The sequence below is a fragment of the Rhinolophus sinicus genome, linkage group LG11 (genome assembly GCF_036562045.2).
Source record: "Rhinolophus sinicus isolate RSC01 linkage group LG11, ASM3656204v1, whole genome shotgun sequence".
Classification (NCBI taxonomy): Eukaryota; Metazoa; Chordata; class Mammalia; order Chiroptera; family Rhinolophidae; genus Rhinolophus; species Rhinolophus sinicus.
The window spans coordinates 59774497-59796591 of record NC_133760.1 but is presented as its reverse complement, the minus strand read 5'-3'; the positions used below and the strand labels follow the sequence as shown (position 1 = coordinate 59796591).

The window sequence follows — 22095 nt, the reverse complement described above, 5'->3', positions numbered from 1 at the left end:
ATAGTTGTCCAGTTTATAATTATGGTGATCCAAAAAACTAACAAAAATTCATAGAAAATGTATGAAGGAAAAATAATAAGACAATGGGGAAGAATAAGTTCTTAAAGGTGAAAGTAGAAACCAACACCGTCCATCTTCTAAGCTGCAACAGATAAACATCTCTTAGAGGCACGAGGAAAGTGGGGTTTCCATCAAGCACCGTTGGGGTTTAGCCACCCTCCCGAGTGTTGGTACCTCTCTGACCCCCTAGCACGATCTACTGTGGTTATTGGACCTTTTCCTGGTCACCCTAGTCCATCCTGTCTCAGCAGGCCACCCACCTTCCACTTTGTCCAGAAGCCTGAGGTCAGCAGCCTCGCCTTCCATCTTTCTTCTCTTTATTTCAAAACATTCCTGAATCTACATCCATCCTCCATCCTTTCTTCCTTCTCTCCGGTCACAGAGGAAGAGGTGTCTCTTTTCCAATACTAAAAGTTCCCCGTTCTCATGACTCATCCTGTCCATTTTCTCTTGAACCCCGTTCCCTCCACGCTCCCCTTTCTCTTACAGCTTTCAATTTCTCCGTTAATTAGACCTCACTCCTTAGCAGGTGCTTCGTAAAGTTTTGCCAAACAAATCAATGACTTAATCTCTGTCTTCTGATTCACGTGTGTGTACACACACTCTCCCAACGTGGAAGGCAAGAGGAGTAACAACCATATTCTCCCCCTTTAACGCTACCCTTCTTCTCACCTGTAATCCATGGTTTACGCTCCCTTTTCTGCAAGGCGCACTCCTGAATCCATCGCCCCTCACATGCGCACACACACGAGAAGACTGTTCTTAAAGGTAAATGACTTCCTAATTGCCTAATCCAATGGTCTTTTTTCAGCCCCTATTCTCCTTGACTTCTCTGCAGCATCTGATACTGCTGACCACAGCTTCCGTCTTGATGTTCTTATCTGTGCTTCTGTGAATCTGTAACCTCCTCCTCCAGGGTCTGACTGCACACTTTGTGCCCTGGTGGTTACTTTTCCTCTTCCTCCTTTAAAGTGTTGGCATTTCCAACGTTTGACTCTGTTCTCTCTCGAAGATATCATCCATTCAAACAGTTTAAGCCGTCGTCTCTATGCAGGCGACTCCCCAGGTTCATCACAGGCCAGGCTCTGCCTTGTACCTTCCTGTAATATATTTCTGCCTCCAGCTACATCAAGGACTATCTCCAAAGCTTAACTCCTTATCTTTTCCTAAAAATTTAGCCATCTGACGCGTCCATCCTAACGTTCGCATTTCTGTTTATAAAATATTCTTCTAGTCATTTGGTTCCAACACTCTGGATTTACCTTTGATGATTCCTCTTTGCCTCCATGGACAAGAAGGTGTTAAATCTTATTAGTCTCTCTTTCCTTCAAAATATCTCTTATATTTATCTCTTTATTTCTGTTCTTGCTGCCATTTCCATAGTTAAATTACGTATCACTTTCTAGCGGGACTAAAGCAAACGCAAACATCTGGTCTACCTGAGCACCCTTCGTCCTCTAATTTGCCCATATTCAGCCACCCGATGAATCTTCCTAGAATATTTCTAAGCACGTCACTCCTCTGTCCAACAACTGTCAATGAATCCTTAGCGTCTAGAAGACAAAGTTGAGGCTCTAACTTGACACCATCGCGTTTTATTTCAACACCTTGCTGGCTTCATCTGCAACTACTAGCCTTCCTCAACCCTCAACGCTAATCAAGCTGTTCTACTCACTGTTTTTAGACCAGCTCTTATACTTGCTACCTCCACATTCTTACACCCGTCCTCCATCGGCCATGCCTTCACCATTTCTCCCAACTTATCCAAAGATAAGACAATCGGATCCTTCTCCTTCCCAGACCTCCAACCCACAGTGGCTGCTTCCAACCCTCTGTTCCTGTGGCGCTTCCATATATACCATCCCTTTGGCCAGAAATTGCATTTCTGCCTTGCAAAATCTCTTATATGGTTGAATTGAATCACTTATCGTTTGTGCTATTTAACTTTTTATACATTTAGGTCATGTTTCCATAACTAGGCTATATTCTTGGAGCAAGAACTATAGTTTATACCTTATACTTCTTATTACACTTTATAATAAACCACGTTTATTATACACGGTAGGCACACAGCTGATGGGGTAAAGCACTCTAAGTGGCCTGGCCTCCGGAATGGCTTAGTTCTCTGGCTTTAGAGCAACTACTAGTCACAGGACACTTATGGAACCTGGCTTCACTCTGGAAAGTAAAGAACCACCTGCCAATACTTTTCTATCCAAACCAAGACTTAAAAAAAAACACACAAAAAAAATACCCAAGGCACAGGCTTGGCAGCTCCTGTCCTGGGGCCAGCAGTCATGCTCTGTCTGGGCTCCAGCCTGGTCATGCTGACTTCCCAATCCCTGTCGTGAATCCCATCTGGAGCCTGAGCCCACAGAGGCTTCCTTCCTTGTTTGAATCCTAACCTCCACCATCTACCTGTGTAACATAACTATGCTTCTATATACATCCTTCTGCCTGACGAGACTATTTTGGCTTGCTTATTCAGAATCTGTACTTTCCCTGTTTCTTCCTACTGCTCTTTTTGTTCAAGTCAACCTCCTGCTAATTCTATAATAACACAGAAAATGGTTTTTCTATATTTATCAGTATTGAATATCCTTATTGTTCTAAATGTTGTATACAATCCCTCTAATATGCCCATATTCAGCCACCGGATTATCTTCAGTAACTTATCCACTGAAGAGGCAAAGCGAGTAAGCATTTCCGTCATCCTTTGGTATCTAGCTTGCCCCTTACTCCTCAATCCTCCAGTACTTGGGGTGGGGGAGGCATCAGTCAGGGCTGGCAGTGGAAGAAATATGCTGATGTTACATAAAAGATATGTGGCTCTGTTTTCACCGTTTCAAAAAAATTTTGGTGGAAAGGCCAGGGTTGCAGAAGTGGAATTTTACAGAGGGGAAGAGGATGGCTTATGACTTATTGGGAAGACAGCCAACAGTCATCAAACTGTGGAAATCATCGTTGGCTACCTCTGGGGACAGATGCCCAGGATCAGAGGGGACCAACATGACTAGAAATGCCCTTCACCACACCAGTTGCCTCAGACTCTGGCCTGGCGTGGTGTGGGCACTGCTGCTCTTGTATAAGGTTACCAGCCACCATTCTAAGAACTAGACACAATTTCCAGTACAGCCTTATTTTTTTCCTCAGCTTTATTGAGAGATAATTGACATGTAACATTGTGTAAGTTGAAGGTGTACAATGCGATGACTTGATACATGTATTTATTATGAAATGATTACTGCAATAAGGTCAGTCAACACGTCCATCACATCTCATAGTTACCTTGTGTGTGTGTGGTAAGAACACTTAAGATCTACTCTTTTAGCAACTTTCAAGTATACAGTACAGTATTGGCAACTATAGTCGCCATGCTGTATATTAAATCTCAGAACTTATCTTATAACTGGAAGTTTGCAAATACAGCCTTATTACCTTTATTCTGTAGCAGAGGCCATTTTGCTCTGGGAAGCAAAATGCTCAAAGAAAATATAGCTAAAGAAAGTCTTTAATGTTAATAATCATAAATTAATACTATTACCATTTTAAAATCTCTAAAATATCTCATAAGGAGTTAACACTGCTGGTGGTTGTGCAGTTTCATCTTAAAATAATCTATGGCGACACCCAAACTTAGTTCCAAATATTCCTCCTTGAGAGTGTTTTTCCGGAACAAATCCTCTGATCAGTTTAGCTCCACGCCTTTTACGTCCTATTTATTCAGATCCCTAAGGCTGGGGACGAGGAAGGGGAGAACCTTTATGTTTTCCACTCTCATCTCTTTTGGTATTGACCTCTGTTCTCTTCAAGGACTACGTCCCTCCTTCTTTGTCCATTTTCTTTTCAGAAAAGGTGGGGGCTACATGGACATTTCCAGCTTGATCCTGTGGCAAAATCTCAACTGTTTTGTAAGTCATGTCTGCCCTTCCAATTTGGCTCTTGAAAGACAAAGTGGGTTTTGCTCTCCCTCTGTTGGGAGATGGGGAAGCTCTACAACCCGACTGTGAGGGTGGGTTTTGAGCCCATGGGGAGCGAGTGGTGTGAGGGACCCGGGAAATCACTGAGCAGAATAAACCTGCCATAATCACACCTGCTTCCTAGAGCGGTCATTCGACCTAGACCATTCCACGAAAGCTTAAGCAGCCTGCCAAGGTTAACATCTGACAAGATGTCCACATTTTCACTCATGACAGCATAGCAAGGCACCAAGATCTAGAGCTAAAGCTTCTAAAAGGCAGTAAGTATCCTTATTACCATGCAGCTCTGGCTCAGAAGCAGGTCAAAATCATAAACACTGGATATGAGATACACATTGGGGCCTTATGTGCTTTTTAATGATACCAATACAAGTTGTAAAAATGATCAGTAAAAAGCATTTAAAAACAAATTTCTTAAAATGTAAAACAACTTATACAACTGTATGTAATATATTCCTCCTAGCATACGGCAAATGAAAAATAGCTCTTATAAAATTGACACTAAAATACATCCTTTAGTTAGTAGAATTAAAGTCCATTATTTGTAAGAAGTCATTTCTTACTACCACAAAGAGAAAAGACTGCCTCTTTCATGCCCCAAACAAATCCAGGCTCCCCATTTATTTTAGGGTGCATTTTGATAGCATATATACTAAAGGTAATGAAGGCACTCGGACCTCTTTTTGCTACTTTATTCCAATGCATATTTTGCATTTAAAAAAAATGTGCAAGTAAGTCTGCATTTCAAAATACTATTTGAAAAACATGTGTCTCCTAGCCTTTACCATGGATGCCATTTATGTCTGTATGATGCTATCATACTTGATTTCAAACCCAATTCCTCAGGAGTCTCATGATTCTCCAGATTTTAAAATCTGGAGCATCTGGTACATCCCAGGCTCTGGGCCGGATGTTTTATGGACAGAGTAAGCATACGTCTGACTTTGGGACACTCCAGAATTAGGCTGGGTAAGCCAATTCAATGAGTAAGAGTACCCGCTCCACTTTCATTCTCACAAGGGTCCTAGTTTGAAGGCTAGAAAGTCAAATGATGGGTTTATTTAGGCTCCTATGATATGTGGAAAAAACCCAGATTGTTACCTAGAAGTTCCATCCTGAGTAATTCCATGTGCCTCTTTGTCTTAATGGTTCAGTGAGAAATTCATTCCTTTGGATTGAGGATAATTTTTTCCATGAAGAATAAGAAGAAGAGGGAGAAGGAGGAGCAGGAGGAGCAGGAGAAGGAGAAAGAGAAGAAGAGCTAAAAATCTGCATGATTTTCCTGAGGTCTTACAAGATTTTTTAAAATGTCATTTGTTAAAGGATTGGCTCATTTAGCTCTTTTATTCCCCCACTTACTTACTTAGTTTCTTCATAATTTTGTATTTCACAATTAGATGAACTGAAAAGTTGCTTCATATCTGAGTACATTTCCTTTCTATTTCACCACCCAAAATTATCTACTGGAAGATCAGACTCTGGTGAAACCACAGGGATGAGTGAGGGTTCAACTATGGTTTAAGAAAAAACACACAAAAAAACCCCCTGAAATTCGATTTCATTGAGTTCTACCAAAGCTTGAGAGAAGGAATTATAAATAAAACAGTGGCACCATTTTTATCAGTATATAACGTTTAATTTTGGTTTGGCAGACATGAAATAAATTACCAGTTGGAATCCATCATTAAAAGGAACACAACCAACAACACCTTAAAGAGGTACCTACTTTCCCACTTCCTGAACTCCTGTGGACACACACTTCTGCTGAATAATCAGTATTTGATAAATACTACAGATCTTTTTCTTTATAATCAAAAACTCAAAGGAGCGATTAACTCCCAAACCTAACGGGATGCCTCCTCTGTCTTATATGTCACATTATACACATCAAATACAATAAAATTATAGAATATGTCCAAAGAAACGTGAAAAATTATGATTGTTAGAAATATGCATCTGAATGGATATTTTAAAACATCTAGAAAAGGGTTAATCTGTATAACCCTTGATTATCGTATATGACATGGTAATTTGATGCCCCTGGGGATTGAAAGGTACTAGAAAAAATCTTCTTCATTGACACACAATACAATATTCATAAAATTTGAATGATACTCATCTTGCATGTCAAGTTTATATTTCACAAGAAGTGCAAGGATAAGTTCAGATTCACCCCATTTCTAAACGACACACTTCCCAAATAGTGCACACTAAATGTCTATGGGTCTCTTATATCATTTTCAGTCCAAGTCTGTTAACCCACTAGTTGCGTAGTGTTAAACATAGAGCATATCCCACCAGGGCACAGTTTAGGATCAACCACAAGCTTTGCAGATTCGTTTGTCAATAATGATGATAACAATACTGCTGATCGCCTCAAGGGTCCTCAATATAAAAGACGGATTGGGCCCCAAAGGAAATGCAAAGACATCTAAGACGTCGCACTGCCCTGAAAGAGCTTAAAGTCTCATGGGGTTGCCAAGTTCATTGCAAATGAAGAGACAACCAGCAATTCTAGGCAACAGAAGCAAGTTGCCAAAGTCAACCCGAGAGGAGTTGGGAGGCAGGAATCACTATGGTTGTGGTTGGGCAAGGGTTCACGGAGGAGCTACGACTTGAGCTGCGATTAGAAAGATGGGGTATCATTGGAAAGGCAGAAGGACAATGTTCCCGACCCTGCTAACCGGGTGTAAGCAAGTGGAGGGTGAACAGCCACCACGATGGCCTCTGCCCTCAGGAACCTGAGCCTTTGCTTGGGGACAAATTAGAAGCATTTGCGTAGTAGTAATGCAACCACAATACTAGAGCAGTCATTAACCGCCGCTCTACACTGGGCACCAACAGCCTACTTATCCAGAACTGTCATCTTCTGATAACTTCAATCTTCTAGCCGTATTGTTAAATTACTCATAAAAGCTGGTGTGAAGCTCTACCACCAAAGCCAGTCGCTTTACTCTTTTAGCTTCACTCGCTCCTACTGACTGTCATCTAACACGCAATGAACAAGTTGTAGAGGGACTGTCATTATTGAGTTTGCTCTCTGTGGAAGACTCCAGGTGCTAACAACCCACAACTGGAGGGAGAGGTGCATTTTCCCTGTTTTACAGATGAACAAATGCAGTTTTGGGAGATGACACAGTTTGTCCAAGGTCACTTTGTTACCAGTAGCAGGGCTGGGATTTGCACGAAGGTCTGCCTGACTCCCAAATCCATGCTGTTAGCCATTCTCCTTCTTCACTCTTTAGGTTCTTAGACTAGAAGCAGCACACAGGGAGACGGGTACAATAACAGCCAAAGGGAAATGAAAGCTGATGTGTGAGAAGCAGCAGATCTGAAGTATGGGGCAGCGCCGACTGCACACCACTTAGTATAGTCATGGACACCTACCAACAATGGTCCTGTCAGCGACCATTTCTGTATCCTCTGGTTACGATGACATTTGAGACAGATAACCATTCAAAATAGTTCAAATAAAATAAGTGTACCCCCTTAAAGAGGTAAACTTCACTTATCTGAGGCACAGTGGCACAGTGGACAGAGACTGGTCTTGAGTAAGACGCCCTGGGCTATCACAGCAGTGCAGGGGTGAGGTAAGGAGGGTCTTGACTAAGGAACTGCCTGAGGAAATAGGAGGGAAGTAGCAGAAACATAAGACTTTGCAGAGAAGAAAAGGCAAGACACGCTGACAGACGGGATGCAAGGGCGAAGACGCGAGTCCCCCAGAGGAAATACGTCTGGGGGACTAAACGGGGTGGCTTCCAAGGACAGTGATAGGGATGACGGGAAGTGGTACTGAAGTGTTGTTTATCTCAGGGGGCACGTGATAACGGAGCAGGTTTTTAGCAAGTTGAATTATAAGCACTGGCAGGATATCCAAGTTGAAATATTCAGTGTTCAACTAGTCATAGTAAAACTGATGCAAGGAATTGCTTGATTTATCAACAGTTAAAGTGTCAGGAGCCGCTGGTCATTGACAATCAGCATCTAGTTCCCACTTGCTAAGTTGAATCTTGAATGAAGATAAACCGTGTTGAAAAGAGAATGAAAATCAATAGGATGGGCTAAGCCTGCACAGGATTAATCAGTGGGGGAAATGGGCAAGGTGACCCTGCACCAGTTCGTGCATAAGGCCAAAGACAAAGGATGGAGCCAAAAATACTGCTAAACAAAGATGAGCAGGACAGAGGGACCCCCAAAAAAGGTGGGGTGGAGGGTGAGACAGAAATCAAAGGTTCACATCCCAGAAACAGAGAGGAATGGAGTTGCCGATTGTGAAAGCAAAGTCTAGCTGTCCAGCTGGAAGAGCTCTATTTTGGATAGATTTCATTTTAGGCACTAGCAACATAGAGGAAATGTTCTATATGTACCAAAACGGAAGAAAACCAGGACAGGAGAATGGGCGAGAGGTCAGGGCGGAAGATGTTGACCTAAGGACTGTCGTCAACACCTAGAGGAAAGTGGAATCCATATGGGTTATCTGCTTCCCAGGAGAAACGGTGTAGAAAGTAGAGCAGATGGCAAATAAAGTAATCCTTGGAGACACAGACATTGTCAAATAGTATCCGGAGGACAGTATGAGTCACAGGGAAAGGTCAAGGATAAAATGATAATAAACGCAATTAAGGGACTGACCCAGGAGAACGACAACAGAGAAAGAGCTATTGGGCACGGCCGGGAATAAGCCACTAGCCCCCCTCCCCCACAGGATCAGGAGAAGAGAAAGAAGGGGTGCTCTGGGGAAGAGAAACAAATGGACCACGTTATGCCCCTTGCTTTTGCAACAAATGGGATTCTCTTAGGACTTTCAAAATCTTTTATGTCTTCCTCCTTGAATCGGCAAATGCTACCATAAGCTATATTTCTTCAATTGAGAACACATCTTTTTCCTACCATTTGTAAATTTTCCATATAGTCTCTACCAACTGGCTCATTATTTGTCGAAATCAGCCCTTCTCCATGTTCAGATTTACTTCTCCTTCTGAAAGTTGCTAAGCTCACCCATAACAGCTTCAAGCCTCTCGTTAATTCACCTTTCTGTGACTCTGCCATACTGTCTTGGACTAAGCCATAAATCTCAGTGGATGAGCCAGCCTTTCATTGCAGTGGGTAAGGACACACAGTCCATAACTTGATTATCTAGAGGCCATGTTACCAAGTGTTCATATGCATTCTGAAAATGACCACCCTGAAAATTACCACCCCCACATAATTCTGGTGAATTAGAGAATGGTGCTGATACCACACACACACACTTTTCGATTTCTTTTCTGCAGGAAATTGGTGGAAACAATGAAAACAAAATGACTCAAAGACTCCTTTTTAAAACAACAGTTGCATTAATTAAGAATCCTAATTACTAAAAAAACGCTTTCTAAACATAAGTGTATTAGTTTGCAAAGGTGGCACAAAACTACAGACTTGGCAGCTTAAACAACAGAGATGTGTTGTCTTGCAGTTCTGGAGGCTGGAAGTCCAAAATCTAGGTGCCAGCAGAATTGATTCCTTCTGAGGACTTCGAAGAAAGGGTCCATTCCAGGCTTCTCTGTGGTTTGTAGGTGACCATCTGCTCCCTGCGTCTCTTCACATCGTCTTCCCTCTATATGTGTCTGGGTCTAAATTTCCCCTTTTTATAAGGACACCAATCATATTGAATTAGGACCCACCCTAACCACTTCACTGGAACTTGATTGCCTCTGTAAAGACACTACGTCCAAACAAAGTCACATTCTGGGGCTTAGGAATTTTACATATAAGTTTTTGAAGGACAAAGTTCAACCCATAAAAACAGGTTTCAGGAAACCAAAAGCATTTACTAAAGTATAATTTTCTCAGGATAGATAGTCATGATATTCCAAAGAATTCTGTTTTTCCCTCCTTGGAGATAAGACATTTCATTTTGTGATTTCCCTATATCTTACCTTATGGGACCTATGGGAGCATTTCAATGAGTCAAAGATGGAAACAAGCAAAAGCAAAATGATTATTTTAAATTGAATTCTGCATAAGTTTATGTTACAGTGCTTCTGGAAAGGCCATGCAAGAATGTATCTAATATATATCAAGGCGTAATTGTAGTCACTTTGGTATACAAGAGAATTGGCAGTGGCATAATATTTGGGAGAGCATAAACTATGTTTCCGATTCCGAGTGTGTCAAGCATTTCTCAAGTAGAACATGAGGAAGCTCAAAAGACAGACGAGCTGTGGGCCGGCACAGGGTGGGTAAGGGTTAGGAGGTTTCGTTCCTCAGGTCCCCTTTGGGGTTAATAGAGAGGCTCAGGTCCCTCTTCTCGCTCTAATTCTCTTCTGTTACCCACATTGTCATTTTAGTCCAAAGTCTGTAGAGACTGTTACATTTTTCAACTTGGCATTTTCCTGCTAACTGAGGATCTCAAGAAGATAACCTTTCAAACAAGGCAAACATCCCAAAACTGTAAAAGTAGCTACACTTCTCGTCTCAAGCCAGAGGAACTCCATTTAAAATACACAGTTTTCAAAGATCTAGAAAGCCATTCACTTTGTCCCTCAAATGTTCTACAGAAGGTGGTTAAAGTTTCAGCAGTATTAATTTTCAGGTGTTTGAGTCACAAATTTTTATACAAGCATCGTCCCCTGAATCTTTCCACCCCCCCTATTATTGGCATACCAATTCCCCTCCACTCAGTATTGTTTCAAAATCATTACTGAGCACCCCAACAAAGTCGTAAGGTGGAGCTGGGCAGGCACTCGGGAGGTAGGTGTGTGTCAGCCAGTGTTCAGATTGAATGTTCTAAGCCTCTGAGTGAATTTTTCCATCCTTTGGAAATGATTTGTAAAGTCTATATCATGACAAAAAATCTGGTAGGCCTTTTTTCTCTTTTCTGCAGAAAAGAATTAGCTATTCATAAATGCCTGGAACTATATTGCTAAAGTGAAAATATGTGTTTTACTAAACCCTTCCCCATCCCCAGCCCAGCCCACACTGATTCATCTTGTTGAGGTTACTCAAGTTTCTCCTTCAGAAATGTCTTGCACGCTCAGAAACCTACTATACGCTTTCCCTTTTTGGTGTTCTTATTACTGCGCCGCTGCCAACTCTCTTTTATACCAAAACAATGTAAATTCTACTACTTTATGATATTCTATTACTCTGTGTAAATTCTATTACGATGTGTCCCTTCAAGATACTCACACGTTGGAGTCCTGACCCCCAGTACCTGCCAGTACCTGTGAATGTGACTTTATTAGAAAATAAGGTCTTTGCAGATGTTATCAAGATAAGATGAGGCAGTGAAGGTGAGTCTTAATCTAAGATGACCAGTGTCCTTATAAGGGGAGAAAAGACACAGACACACACAGAGAACGCCACAAAACGACAGAAGCGGAGATTGAAGTGATGCAGCTGGAAGCGAAGGGACACCAACAAGTGCCAGGAGCCCCCAGAAGCTAAGAAGAGGCAGGGAAGGATTCTACGGAAGAATCAGAGGGAGCATGGCCAATTTGATTTCGGACTTCCGGCCTCCAGAACTACGAGAGAATACATTTCTGCGGTTTTAAGCCACCCAGTTTGTGGTACACTGTTACAGTAGCCCTGGGAAACTAGTACACTCTGTAATATAATTCAGGGTGTATTTCATTGAAAAAGCACGTTTGTGCTCAGGCTCTGCTGCAGTATTTCTAACAATTGTGGAGTCATGCTGGCTGAGTGCCCTTACAGTCTAGCCTGCCTTGCAGCCTCTTGGTTGAAAAGCCATAGCTGCATCCTCAACCTTACTCCCATGGCTCAGCTCCACTTCCTGCTGGGGTGCCAACACCGCCTTTCTTTATGCAAATATATTAGTTCATCATGACAGACCTAAGACTGCAAAACAACAAAGTTTCTAAGGCAGGCATCTGAAAGTTGAGTCTATGCTCGGTAGCTGCACCAACAGCTAAGGTTAAGGAGTCCCGGGATGGCATTTCCTCAGACCTGCGCTTTCTAGAAGGAAACTTTTTGCTGTGAGATACAAAGAAAGCAGGACAAAGGACTCTGGCCTGCCAGCTGCTGTCAGTGCAACACCTGTTCACTGCCTCCTGCACTCATGTTTATGTAGTTCTTCAATGTTTCTCCCCTAGGCTGTTTGCTGCCTGCAAAGAAAACTTTGAGAAATGTCATGCAGGCCCAGCGATGCCTGGGACATCCAGTGCACAGAACCCTGTCCCCTGGGTTCTCTTCAAGCGCAGGACTCATTCCATCCTCCTCTGAAAGCACAGTCATATATCCTTTCTTGATTTAAATGGCAACTGCTGTTTACGACAGTAACTCTACATTACAGCTCCTTTGGTCCCCAGAGAATTTTTTCATTACTCTCACTTGCCTTTAACTGACATCTGACGAAACTTAATTAGAGGTCACCTTGGGAAAGGCACAGGAAGCGCCACCCCCACAGGGCGCAGGGAAGGAGGAAGGGTGGGAAGGCACAGAGGAAGGAAAGCTGGAGGAACTGGGGGAAAGGCAGGCAGGAATGCTGGAGGGAGTAAGGGAGAGGAAGAAGAAAAGGAAAAAGAAATAAAAGTGAGAAAACAGACTCGAGTGGAATTGTACCGGGAGCACACTCAGGATACCAAAGCACCATTGTGATGCGCTTTGTGAACTATAAAGCACAACACAAATGCAACACAAGTCTTATTTACGGCATTTCAGCAGGTATTTGTGTGGGTGTGAGAATCAGGTGGCAACAGGATCCCTTGGCAGTGCAACCCGCAGCCTATTCTAAGCGGTGTATATTAAAGTGGGTTCTCTGGTCTGTTGTAAGGACATTTTTATGCTGTGAGTTTGTCATCAAACCAGTTCTGGAGTGATTATTACCCAACGACTCCTCAGTGCTGGGCCCCTCGCGCTCAGCGGAGGGGAAGTGCCCACTCGGGGGCACAGCTAAAGCATCAGATGGCTCTCATGCGTCCTGCTTTCTAACACATAGGAAGGCATCCGGTGACACGGACAGTCTGAGCTCCAAGGGTCCACTTCAGATTGAACCCATAGTTTCTGAGTTCCCAGCAACTACGTTACGGATGCGGGCGCCGTCCCTGGCTGGTTGCATGGTCTCAGCAAGTTACACGGCCTCTCTGTGCCTCAGTTTCCTCATATATAAAATGGAGACAGTCATAGTATCTCATAGGGTCGCGGTGAGGATGAAATGAGTTAGTATTTACAAAGCACTTGAAACGGTGCCTGGCACGGAGTAAGCCCTAAATAAACGTTCAGTGAACGATGAGGAGACCCGGCCAGCTAGCTCAGCAAGGCCTATCTGACATGTAATGCGGCCGACACACCTGCCGTCTGAGATGGACGCTGGTGCTCATGGCTAAGTCGTCCTGGCACATACATGGGACTCAGCGCGCCATTTCTGAACGATTGGACAAAGGAAACAGGAAAACAATGAAACGGGACAAAAGCTTGTTTGTTACTTATCTCAATGCTATTCCTTCAAGGACAGGCAGGTTTGGTCAGGAAGAAAGCCACTTCCAATGATTCTGAAGAGGCCGCCTGGGAAGCTTTAAGGGCTGCAGAAGACTCAGATACAGACTCTATATTTTACCTACTTAAGCATAAAACACATTTCTTTTTCCATGTGCTATTTTAACCAAAAGGACTACCCTTGGTCATAACTGGGACCCAGTTTCTATGTAAAACATGCTCACTGCAGATTTGAGTCTATGATATACGATCTAAACTTTTTTGACTGAATTCTTCATCAGAAAAAAAAAACACCAAAACAAACTGAACCCTTCTAATACATGCTATGTTTATTTTTAATAAATTATGTATGTTTTACTTTACTACTATGTTTGCTAAAAACACAAAAATAGAAAATTGTAAAGCATGAGATAAAATATACATATTCTAATATTCTCTTCTGTATCCCAATAAATTGTCCTGAGCTCTTCACTTTGAAAACCCCTGCTATGACTTAGGTAACCCAAGCCAAGTAACTAAAGGGCTAGTCTTGGCCCTCTGAAAAACTCAGCCAATAAAAAGTGAGTGGGAAGTGTCATTTCTGGGCAGAAGCTTTTCAGAGCCAGTGTGCAATTTGCGTACCGGGTTTCCCTGAAAATAAGACCTAGCCGGACCATCAGCTCTAATGCGTCTTTTGGAGCAAAAATTAATGTAAGACCCGATCTTATATAAGACCAGGTATACTATAATATAATACTGGGTGTAATATAATGTAATATAATATAATATAATATAATATAATATAATATAATATAATATAATATAATATTATATAAAAGACTGAGTCATATTAATTTTTGCTCCAAAAGACGCATTAGAGCTGATGGTCCGGCTAGGTCTTATTTTCAGGGAAACACAGTATTTGGTCCTCCCTCTTCCCGTTGCTGTGGGAAACAGCGATGATGGAGGTGGAGGGAGGCAGAGGCTCCTTAGTCTGGGACTAAATGAGCATAACAAGGAGCAGAGACCCCAGCTGCCCCACGGCGGACAGGGAGCGTGGATGTGAAACCAGCCTTGGTTGCCATAAGTCCCTGAGGTACGGGGGCTGTTTGTTGCTGCAGCGTAACCTAGCCCACCCTAACTCGCACTGTCACGTCCCTTAGTACTGAGATCCCGAATGAGTCTGAATGAACGAGGCCGAGTGTAACTGCATTTTGATGCTCACCCATCAAAACCAAAGCACAGTTTTCGAGATGCCTTTGAAAATTCTAAACAGTTCAATCCCTGTCTTCCATAGTCAGGCATCCCTTCTGGGCCCTGTGAAAATGCTTCATCCTATCGATGTGACAAGTGATGGAATAGCTCTGATCCTCACAGCTATAGGTGATTTCAAGTGTGCCCACACTAATCGCTGCCAATAACTTCCCTTAACAAGTGGAAGGTATGGGATCATCCGTCACAAATGTCACTTGTTTGGTTTGGAAACTTTGAGACAAATGACTTTCTGGTGACTTTAAAATGGGAAGCTGCTCTTCAAACTGACCAGAGGGGTTTGGCACTGCTGAATTCAGGCGTGAGGACCCTAATGGGAGAATCAGCTCATGCCCTGTGATGCTGTTTTCTCCGGGAAAATGGGCGTTTCACACTCTGCCCCCCAGTTGCATGATGTAATGGCTATGTTCTTGGTAAAGAATATTCAAGTTCTGACATCGTAATAACCATCAATATTACTCATGGTAAGCTTATAAGCCTGGCAAGGCACATTCTGTACCCTCTTTATCACTGAAGTCAGCAATGGGTTTAAAAATAGCACGGCTCACACACCCAGGGTACCACTAATATTAATGACCGAACAAACACTATTCTGGACTCCTTGCTCACATGGGGTTTTAGACTGAGACTCCTAGAATTGAGGCACAGCACTGGTCATTCCCCTAGGAGGGGTGTTATGTTGTACTAATTTATAAATAGAGATCTGCAGATCCTAAAAGAAGGAATCCTCAAAAATGACAAAACCAGGACTTAAGATGCCCTCTTATGTGTGACTAAAAAATGGTCCATCTAAAATGTGATTAATAAGAACTACCAACTTGGGCACTATAGAATGCCGAACATACCAAAATAAAGAGGGATGAGGTTATAGTGATAACCGACAGTTGTCTTAGTGAAATCTACAAACCAGAGTGTGAGATTTTTCATCGTTAAGAGGGTAGTTCACTCTAGATGCCTGCTTCAGGTTCTTTAGAAGGAACAACCCCTAGAGCAGAAAATGTTGGCATAATTTACAGGTATCCTAAAAAGCACGTAATGCCTTTTGCTCAAATTCTGTGCTCAATAAGCAATCTCTGATCTCTTACTGGGATTCCAGAGAGGACCTTCTGACTAAGGAGAAATGTCCTTGTATATGCGGGCCTAGCCTCCCTGGAATGCAAGGATGGTCTCTCCTTAAACGATTCGGATTGGTCATTCAGTCGGTTTCTATAAGGTTAGTTATACCTTATGAATCAATCAGTCCTTCTGAACCTAACGATTCCTGATGAATTTATGAAGTCAAATGTCCAGATCTGCCAGGCCCTGGTGAGCATCCAGCATATCTGCTGAGCGCCTACTGTGTTCACATGCCACGGGACCGTCGTGGGAAGGCTATGGGCACCATGAAAAACAGCACTGTTTGCTTTTCAAGAGACCAACAAGACGAGGTGGGTGATAGGAGAAAAGATTAGAGAGTATATAAGGTAGTTGTAAGTATCCTTCACTGACTGTATGTTGCAGGGTTCAGATGGCGGAGGGAGCACAGAGAGAGCACCCCAAGAGGAAGGAGGGGATAAACTGAGGCACGGGGGCCAAGGGACACACATCAGGGTTAGGGAACAACATTGGACCCATTTTACATAAGGTTTATACGACGTCTGCTTTCCACAGGACCTAGATTAGTTTGCAGATACAATATAAAAATAAAACAATTTAAGATAAAATGGGACCAAACCCACCTAAAGGGAAGCAAGGAAAAATAAAGGCACCTGACTGAGGCTGAGGGAGGGCTGCTGAGGGAGTGGCGAAGGAATATGGAAAAACCACCTGGAGTCTGAAGTAAAGGGCCTTTAGGGGCCTTTAGCGCCTGGTCCTTTTCAGGAGCCTCACTGACTTGGAGCGACAGAGGGAGGCATGCCCGGTGTTCACGGCCAGACCCAGTCGGCACTGGGCCCTCTGAACAAGGGTGATTACAGGGGTGTGGAACTGCTGCCGAAAAGAGCTTGGACACGCCAGGGACCAGGAGGCCACAGAGCTTCCCCGAGGGAACTGAGGCAGCGGAACGCAGAGGGCACACGCCGGCAAAGCCCCTCCAGCCTGCCTGAGTCTCAGTGAGTGAATCTCCACAGCCAGAGTTGATCTGAAACTCAATCAGCCCTCAGGCTGGTTCTGAGTTTGCTGACTTGTGACAAGCAGAAGCTGGGACATAAAACCTTAATCCTTGGGGGGGGGGGGGCGGCGGTCCGGGAGAGACAGAGACCTACAACCTGTTAAAACACGTGACAACCCTTACAGAAGCACAGCGTCAATCAAAGCAATTTAGCCAATGAGGGTGCCTCTTGTTACACATGAGATATTCGCAGAGAACATCCCTGTTGACGCTGTTCTGATGGCTGGATACAGTGGACACACTAGGGTCCTGTCACCAGCATCAAATCCCTCAATTTACTCCTCCCAATGAGCTGAGCGGACCCAGCACTGAAAGTCATCTCTACAGCAGTTCTCGAGGTGGTGAAGGGCGAAACCTCACTGCCCGTCCTGTACACACAGCTCTCAGCGGCTCTCCTAGTGGCCTTGACCCTGCCAGCCAAGCCCTTTTCATTCTGTTTTAGTTAAGCAGAAAACGAAGCTATCAGCTCCATTTCCACTCTCTCTGCATGAATCCATTTCCCCTTTCTTTCTTGGCGCAAACTCTGTGGCTCATACAGGATTCCCACCGAGGCTGTCAGTGGCTCACCTTGCTAAATATTTTTCTATTCCAAGAAATGCCAAGTCAAAACAAAAGGTGGGAGAAAGTGTGAGAATACATTCTAAGGGGCAAATGGAAATATAAGGAAGGTAAAAGAATACGCCTGTTGATTTCTTGTTTCCTGGTTTTTCCTCCCATAAAATGCTATGAATTATTGGGAGGGGGCGGAGGGAGGCTCCACGGAAGTGAAGTCAGGAATCTGTTTTCCATACTTACTCCTGCCATAAAATCCCATTAATCCCCCCAGGAGCCCCTGGAGGATAAGCTCTGACACCAGTAGTTTCCTCACCCACCACCACCACCCCTCTTCATTCAAAGCGTGGTTGAAAATTGCCAGGAGTCTGCGTTTGCCCTGGACTAGAAAAAAGTGAGCTGAGGATGGGCAGGGTCGGTAGCACCTGGAATGAGGGACGGGCAGCCCAGGGCCAGGCAGATCTGGCCCCCGCGACACAACCAGGGCAGGAAGCTCCTCTGTGCCCTTGTCCTGGGCCACGGGAGGTGATTCAGAGCTCGGGGACCACAACGCAGCCATAAAACAGAAACCAATGAGGAACAAGATAAGCCTTGTTTCAGCTGAGGCTAAAATCTGGGAGAAGTTATCACAACAAAGAAAAACAGTACGGTTGCTGGGGAGGCAGTTTCTTTTTCTCCCAGGAAATCTTCCCTGCTGATTTAAGAGCACAGCCACACTTGCTCAGAGACCACATGTCAGCGCAGGAGGGGGCGCCGCACCTTGAGCTATTGGACCAGCGACGAAGATGTGTGGACACTCCTGAGCAGCGAGCTGCAAGCACACGAGTCAGAGAAAGGACCCGGATCTGTGCGAAGAACGGCCGTCCTAAAGGAACAGCCGCAAAGCTTAGCAGTGCGGAGTCCAGACGCTTCCCTGGGCACAAGCCAGGCTGACTTGGGCCACAAACAAGACTCAGTTCCAGAAGCACTGAGAACATTACTGGGTCGGCTGACAAAACTGGCGTGTGAACTGTGGGTTAGATAAAAAGGACTGTTTCAGTGTGTGAGTCTCTAACGTGGGTAACTGTACTGTGGGGTGGAGCAGAGGACCCCATTCTCAGGAAACACAGTGAACTATTCAGAGGGCAAGCGGGCTGTCCCGAGAACTCCGTGCACACTGGAAAGAAAGGCGCTGTAACCTCGTCTGTCCAGCGCAGCAGCCACTAGGCACAGGTGGCTACGGAGCGCTTGAAAATGGGGTCGGGTCGGTGTGACTGAGGCACTGACATTTACATTTTAGGGATTTTTAATTTAAATGGCCACTTGAGGCTATTGGCTGCTGTATTGGATGGTGCAGAAGTCAAAGGCCATGGCGTTTATAACTGACCCGCAAGCCACTCAGAAAAAGCAGCACTTAATACATACACACGTATAGCTATGTACACGTGAGACGGCAGAGTCAAACAGAGCGTTGTGCTGGTGCATGCAAATGAGAAAGCAAAGAGAGTCAAATGCTAATCCGTGAATCTGGGTAAAAGGTCTGGAGCCATGCTTTTGTTTTGTTTGCTTGTTTTTTTGTTTTTGTTTTTTTAGTTTCAGGTGTACAAAACAAGGTAATAGACATTGACACCCCTCACGCAGTGATAACTCACCTCCCCCAATCTACTGCCCCTCTGACATTGCATGTAGCTGTTACCTGGAGCTATTCTTTGTATTATTTGCATTTCTGCAAACTTTCAGTAAGTTTAAAATTATTTGTAAATAAAATGTTGTCTAAATGTATGTGGATGAATATTTGCTAACCAATGAAATCTAACAGGATCCTCCTGGAACTTCCATGCAGGTAGGGGGTTGGAACTAGGAAGTTCAAGGCAGTCCAAAAATTTGAACAAACACCCTGGGTTCCACAGAACATGCCATGTGTCCCCAAAGCGTTGCTTGTCCAAACCCCCTGCCCCCCACTTCGTGTTTCTCTCCAGTGGCAGTATCACAGCTTCTCTCTCACAGGGGCCTTCCCACCTCTTTTCACTGACCCTTAGAGCCTGTACAGGTCCACAAAGGACGTGACTGCAATGGCGACCTCAGGGCAGCTTTTTAGATCACAGCTTTATTGACATATACTGTTTCCCTGAAAGTAAGACCCAGCTGAACAGTCAGTTCTAATGCGTCTTTTGGAGCAAACATTAATATAAGACCCAGTCTTATTTTACTATAAGACCAGGTATAACATAACATAATATAACATAATATAATATAATAATATACTGCCAGGTCTTACACTAGTTTTTGCTCCAAAAGACGCATGAGAGCTGACTGTCCGGCTGGGTCTTACTTTCGGGGAAACACGGTCTATTCAGAGTTGTGTGATCATCGTTACTCTGAACAGAAACCCCACACCCCTTAGCAGTCACCCCCCATTCATTCTCCTTCCCCTGGTCCCTGGCAACCAATAATCTACTTTCTGTTTCCATGGACTGGCCTATTCTGGACATTTCATATAGATGGTATCATACAATATGTGGCCCTTTGTGTCTGGTTTCTTTCCCTACACGTAATTTTTCAAGGTTCATCCCTGTTGGAGCAGGTGTCAGCATTTCATTCCTTTTTATGGCTGAATAATATTCCACGGAGCAGACAGAGCACATGAGTTTATCCTTTCGTCAGCTGAGGGGCGTTAGCGTAGCTGCTACCTTTTGGCTGCCGTGAACGGCGCTGCCATGAACGTGTGCACCAATGTTTGCGTTTCTGTTGGGTGCAGACCTAGGATGGGAACTGCTGGGTCTGCGTGGTAACTCCAGGTCTAACCCTCTGAGGAACTGTCACACTGTTTTCTCAAGTGGCCTCCTGAAGTCCCCAAGAGTCATGCCATTATGGGGTCCCAGTCACAGCCCACAGAAGGCAATTCTGGAGAAACGACTGCCCTTCTGTCATTCTGTGAAACACCACAGCCTACATTCGAAGCAGAAGTCAGGGTTTGTTTGAGACGAGGTAAGTAAATGAGAGAAGCTGTGACTCTCTCGGTGCCAGCAGCATCCTTAGCCTTGTCCCTGCCTGGAGCACGAGCCAGCACCTGGCCTGGCAGACAAGGTCTGGCACAGCGCACACTGGGCCCAGATGAAGAGGCCCTCTGTGCGCAGTGCAGCTGGACAGGGTGCAGGCTGGCACTCTCTCCAACTGTCCCCTCAGCACGGCAAAGCGGCTTGCGCTCCTGGTCAAAGCGCCAAGGGCAGTCTACGCTGCCCACAGACTGGGCTCCTCAGCACGCCTGCTGAGAAACCGGCAGAGGGTGAGGGCCAGGAGAAACCCAGAGAGCAATCAGACGGGAAGGTGTCAGAGAGACTGGTCCTGGGGGGCCTGTTGCCTGTGAGTCCTGACATCTTCCAGAGCGAGCGCTGAGACGGGAACCCACATGGACGGAAGCCCAGGAAAGCAGCCAGGCTACCGCCGACACAACTGGGGATTGAGGATCAGGCAGGCGGCCCTTCCAAGCTGGCACTGAACAAATGTCTGCGCTTCGTGTTTGGGCACCACACTAATCTCCCAGGCAGATGTACCAATCCCAAAGCCACACAAGCACGTTCTGAACATGGGGCGATGGGTTGGTGAGGTGAGGACGATCTCTGCAGAGGAGAGAGAAGGCCTCCATTGGCCGGTTCTGCATTGAGCACCTTCAAAGCACCGGGAAACCATCGCTCCCCCACAGCCCAAGGGAACCCATTGCTCATCTGTGAAATCAAGAAGATGGCAGCCAGGGAGAGGCAGGTCCGAATGTTCGAAGCAGAAGGCGTCAGAGAGCTCCACTCCGGACAGCCACTCCTACAGGATTTGAACATTGAGAGGTGCCTGCTGCCCTTTTAGAACAAGTCAGCATCATGCAGAGGCAACTGGATAGGCTCTGTCCTCCAAAGCAAATTTCCCTGGGCATTAAAGGGATTTTAAACTGCTCTGACTGACTTCACAGGAGGAATCAATAGCATCTGTCCACAACCCTTCAAACGCACATCTAAGGAAAGGCCGCGTCTTAGGGCAGACCTGTGGCTCGGCTCTTTCACAAACGTCTGGAGGTGGCTCCCTGGTGGGCGGTCCAGGCTGGACTGCCCAGGCCTTCACTTGTCCGTGGGCACCTTTTCCCTGGGAGGAAGAGGGCCTAACCACAGAGATCCTGAGAGGCTTCTGGGAGGTGGGGAGACCCTGCTAAGCCCCGAGAGGTTACACACCCAGGTGGGAGGGATGGAGAAAGAGGATGACAGCTGCAAAGGCAAAGGGGCAGCAATATAAGTAATGGGCCTTGGGGACACTGAGCACCGTTCTCAGAACAGAGAATAATTTCTAGGTCTTCTAAGGAGCTTCAGGGGTTTCCCGTAAAACTTTCTTCTCTTTAAAACAGACCCGTGGTTTTCCTCGGGGCATTTTTATATGTGACTGAAAACTGCCAGGTCACTCTTGGAACATATATCACTCATCTTGGCAGTGGCACCGTAGAAAGAGGCTAGTGTGTCAGCCCCAACACCCAGAAGCCCGCAGCACAGGATGGAGGACATCCTGGTGGAGCAGCAGGAAAGAAAAAAAAAAGCTGTACAATTACCCCTAAAGTCCTCCCTCCAGAAAAAACAAGACTTAGAAATGGCCACTGCCCCCAAGGATTCCACCAGAGCTCCCTTCCAGACCACAGCTCTCCCTGCTGGTCTA

General features: G+C 44.9%; 1 protein-coding gene across 8 annotated transcripts in view; it reads right to left on the bottom strand.

The window, feature by feature from the left end:
- HIPK2 (homeodomain interacting protein kinase 2) overlaps positions 1-22095 on the bottom strand; it is a 175200-nt gene that overhangs the window by 123054 nt on the left and 30051 nt on the right. The window lies entirely within an intron of this gene.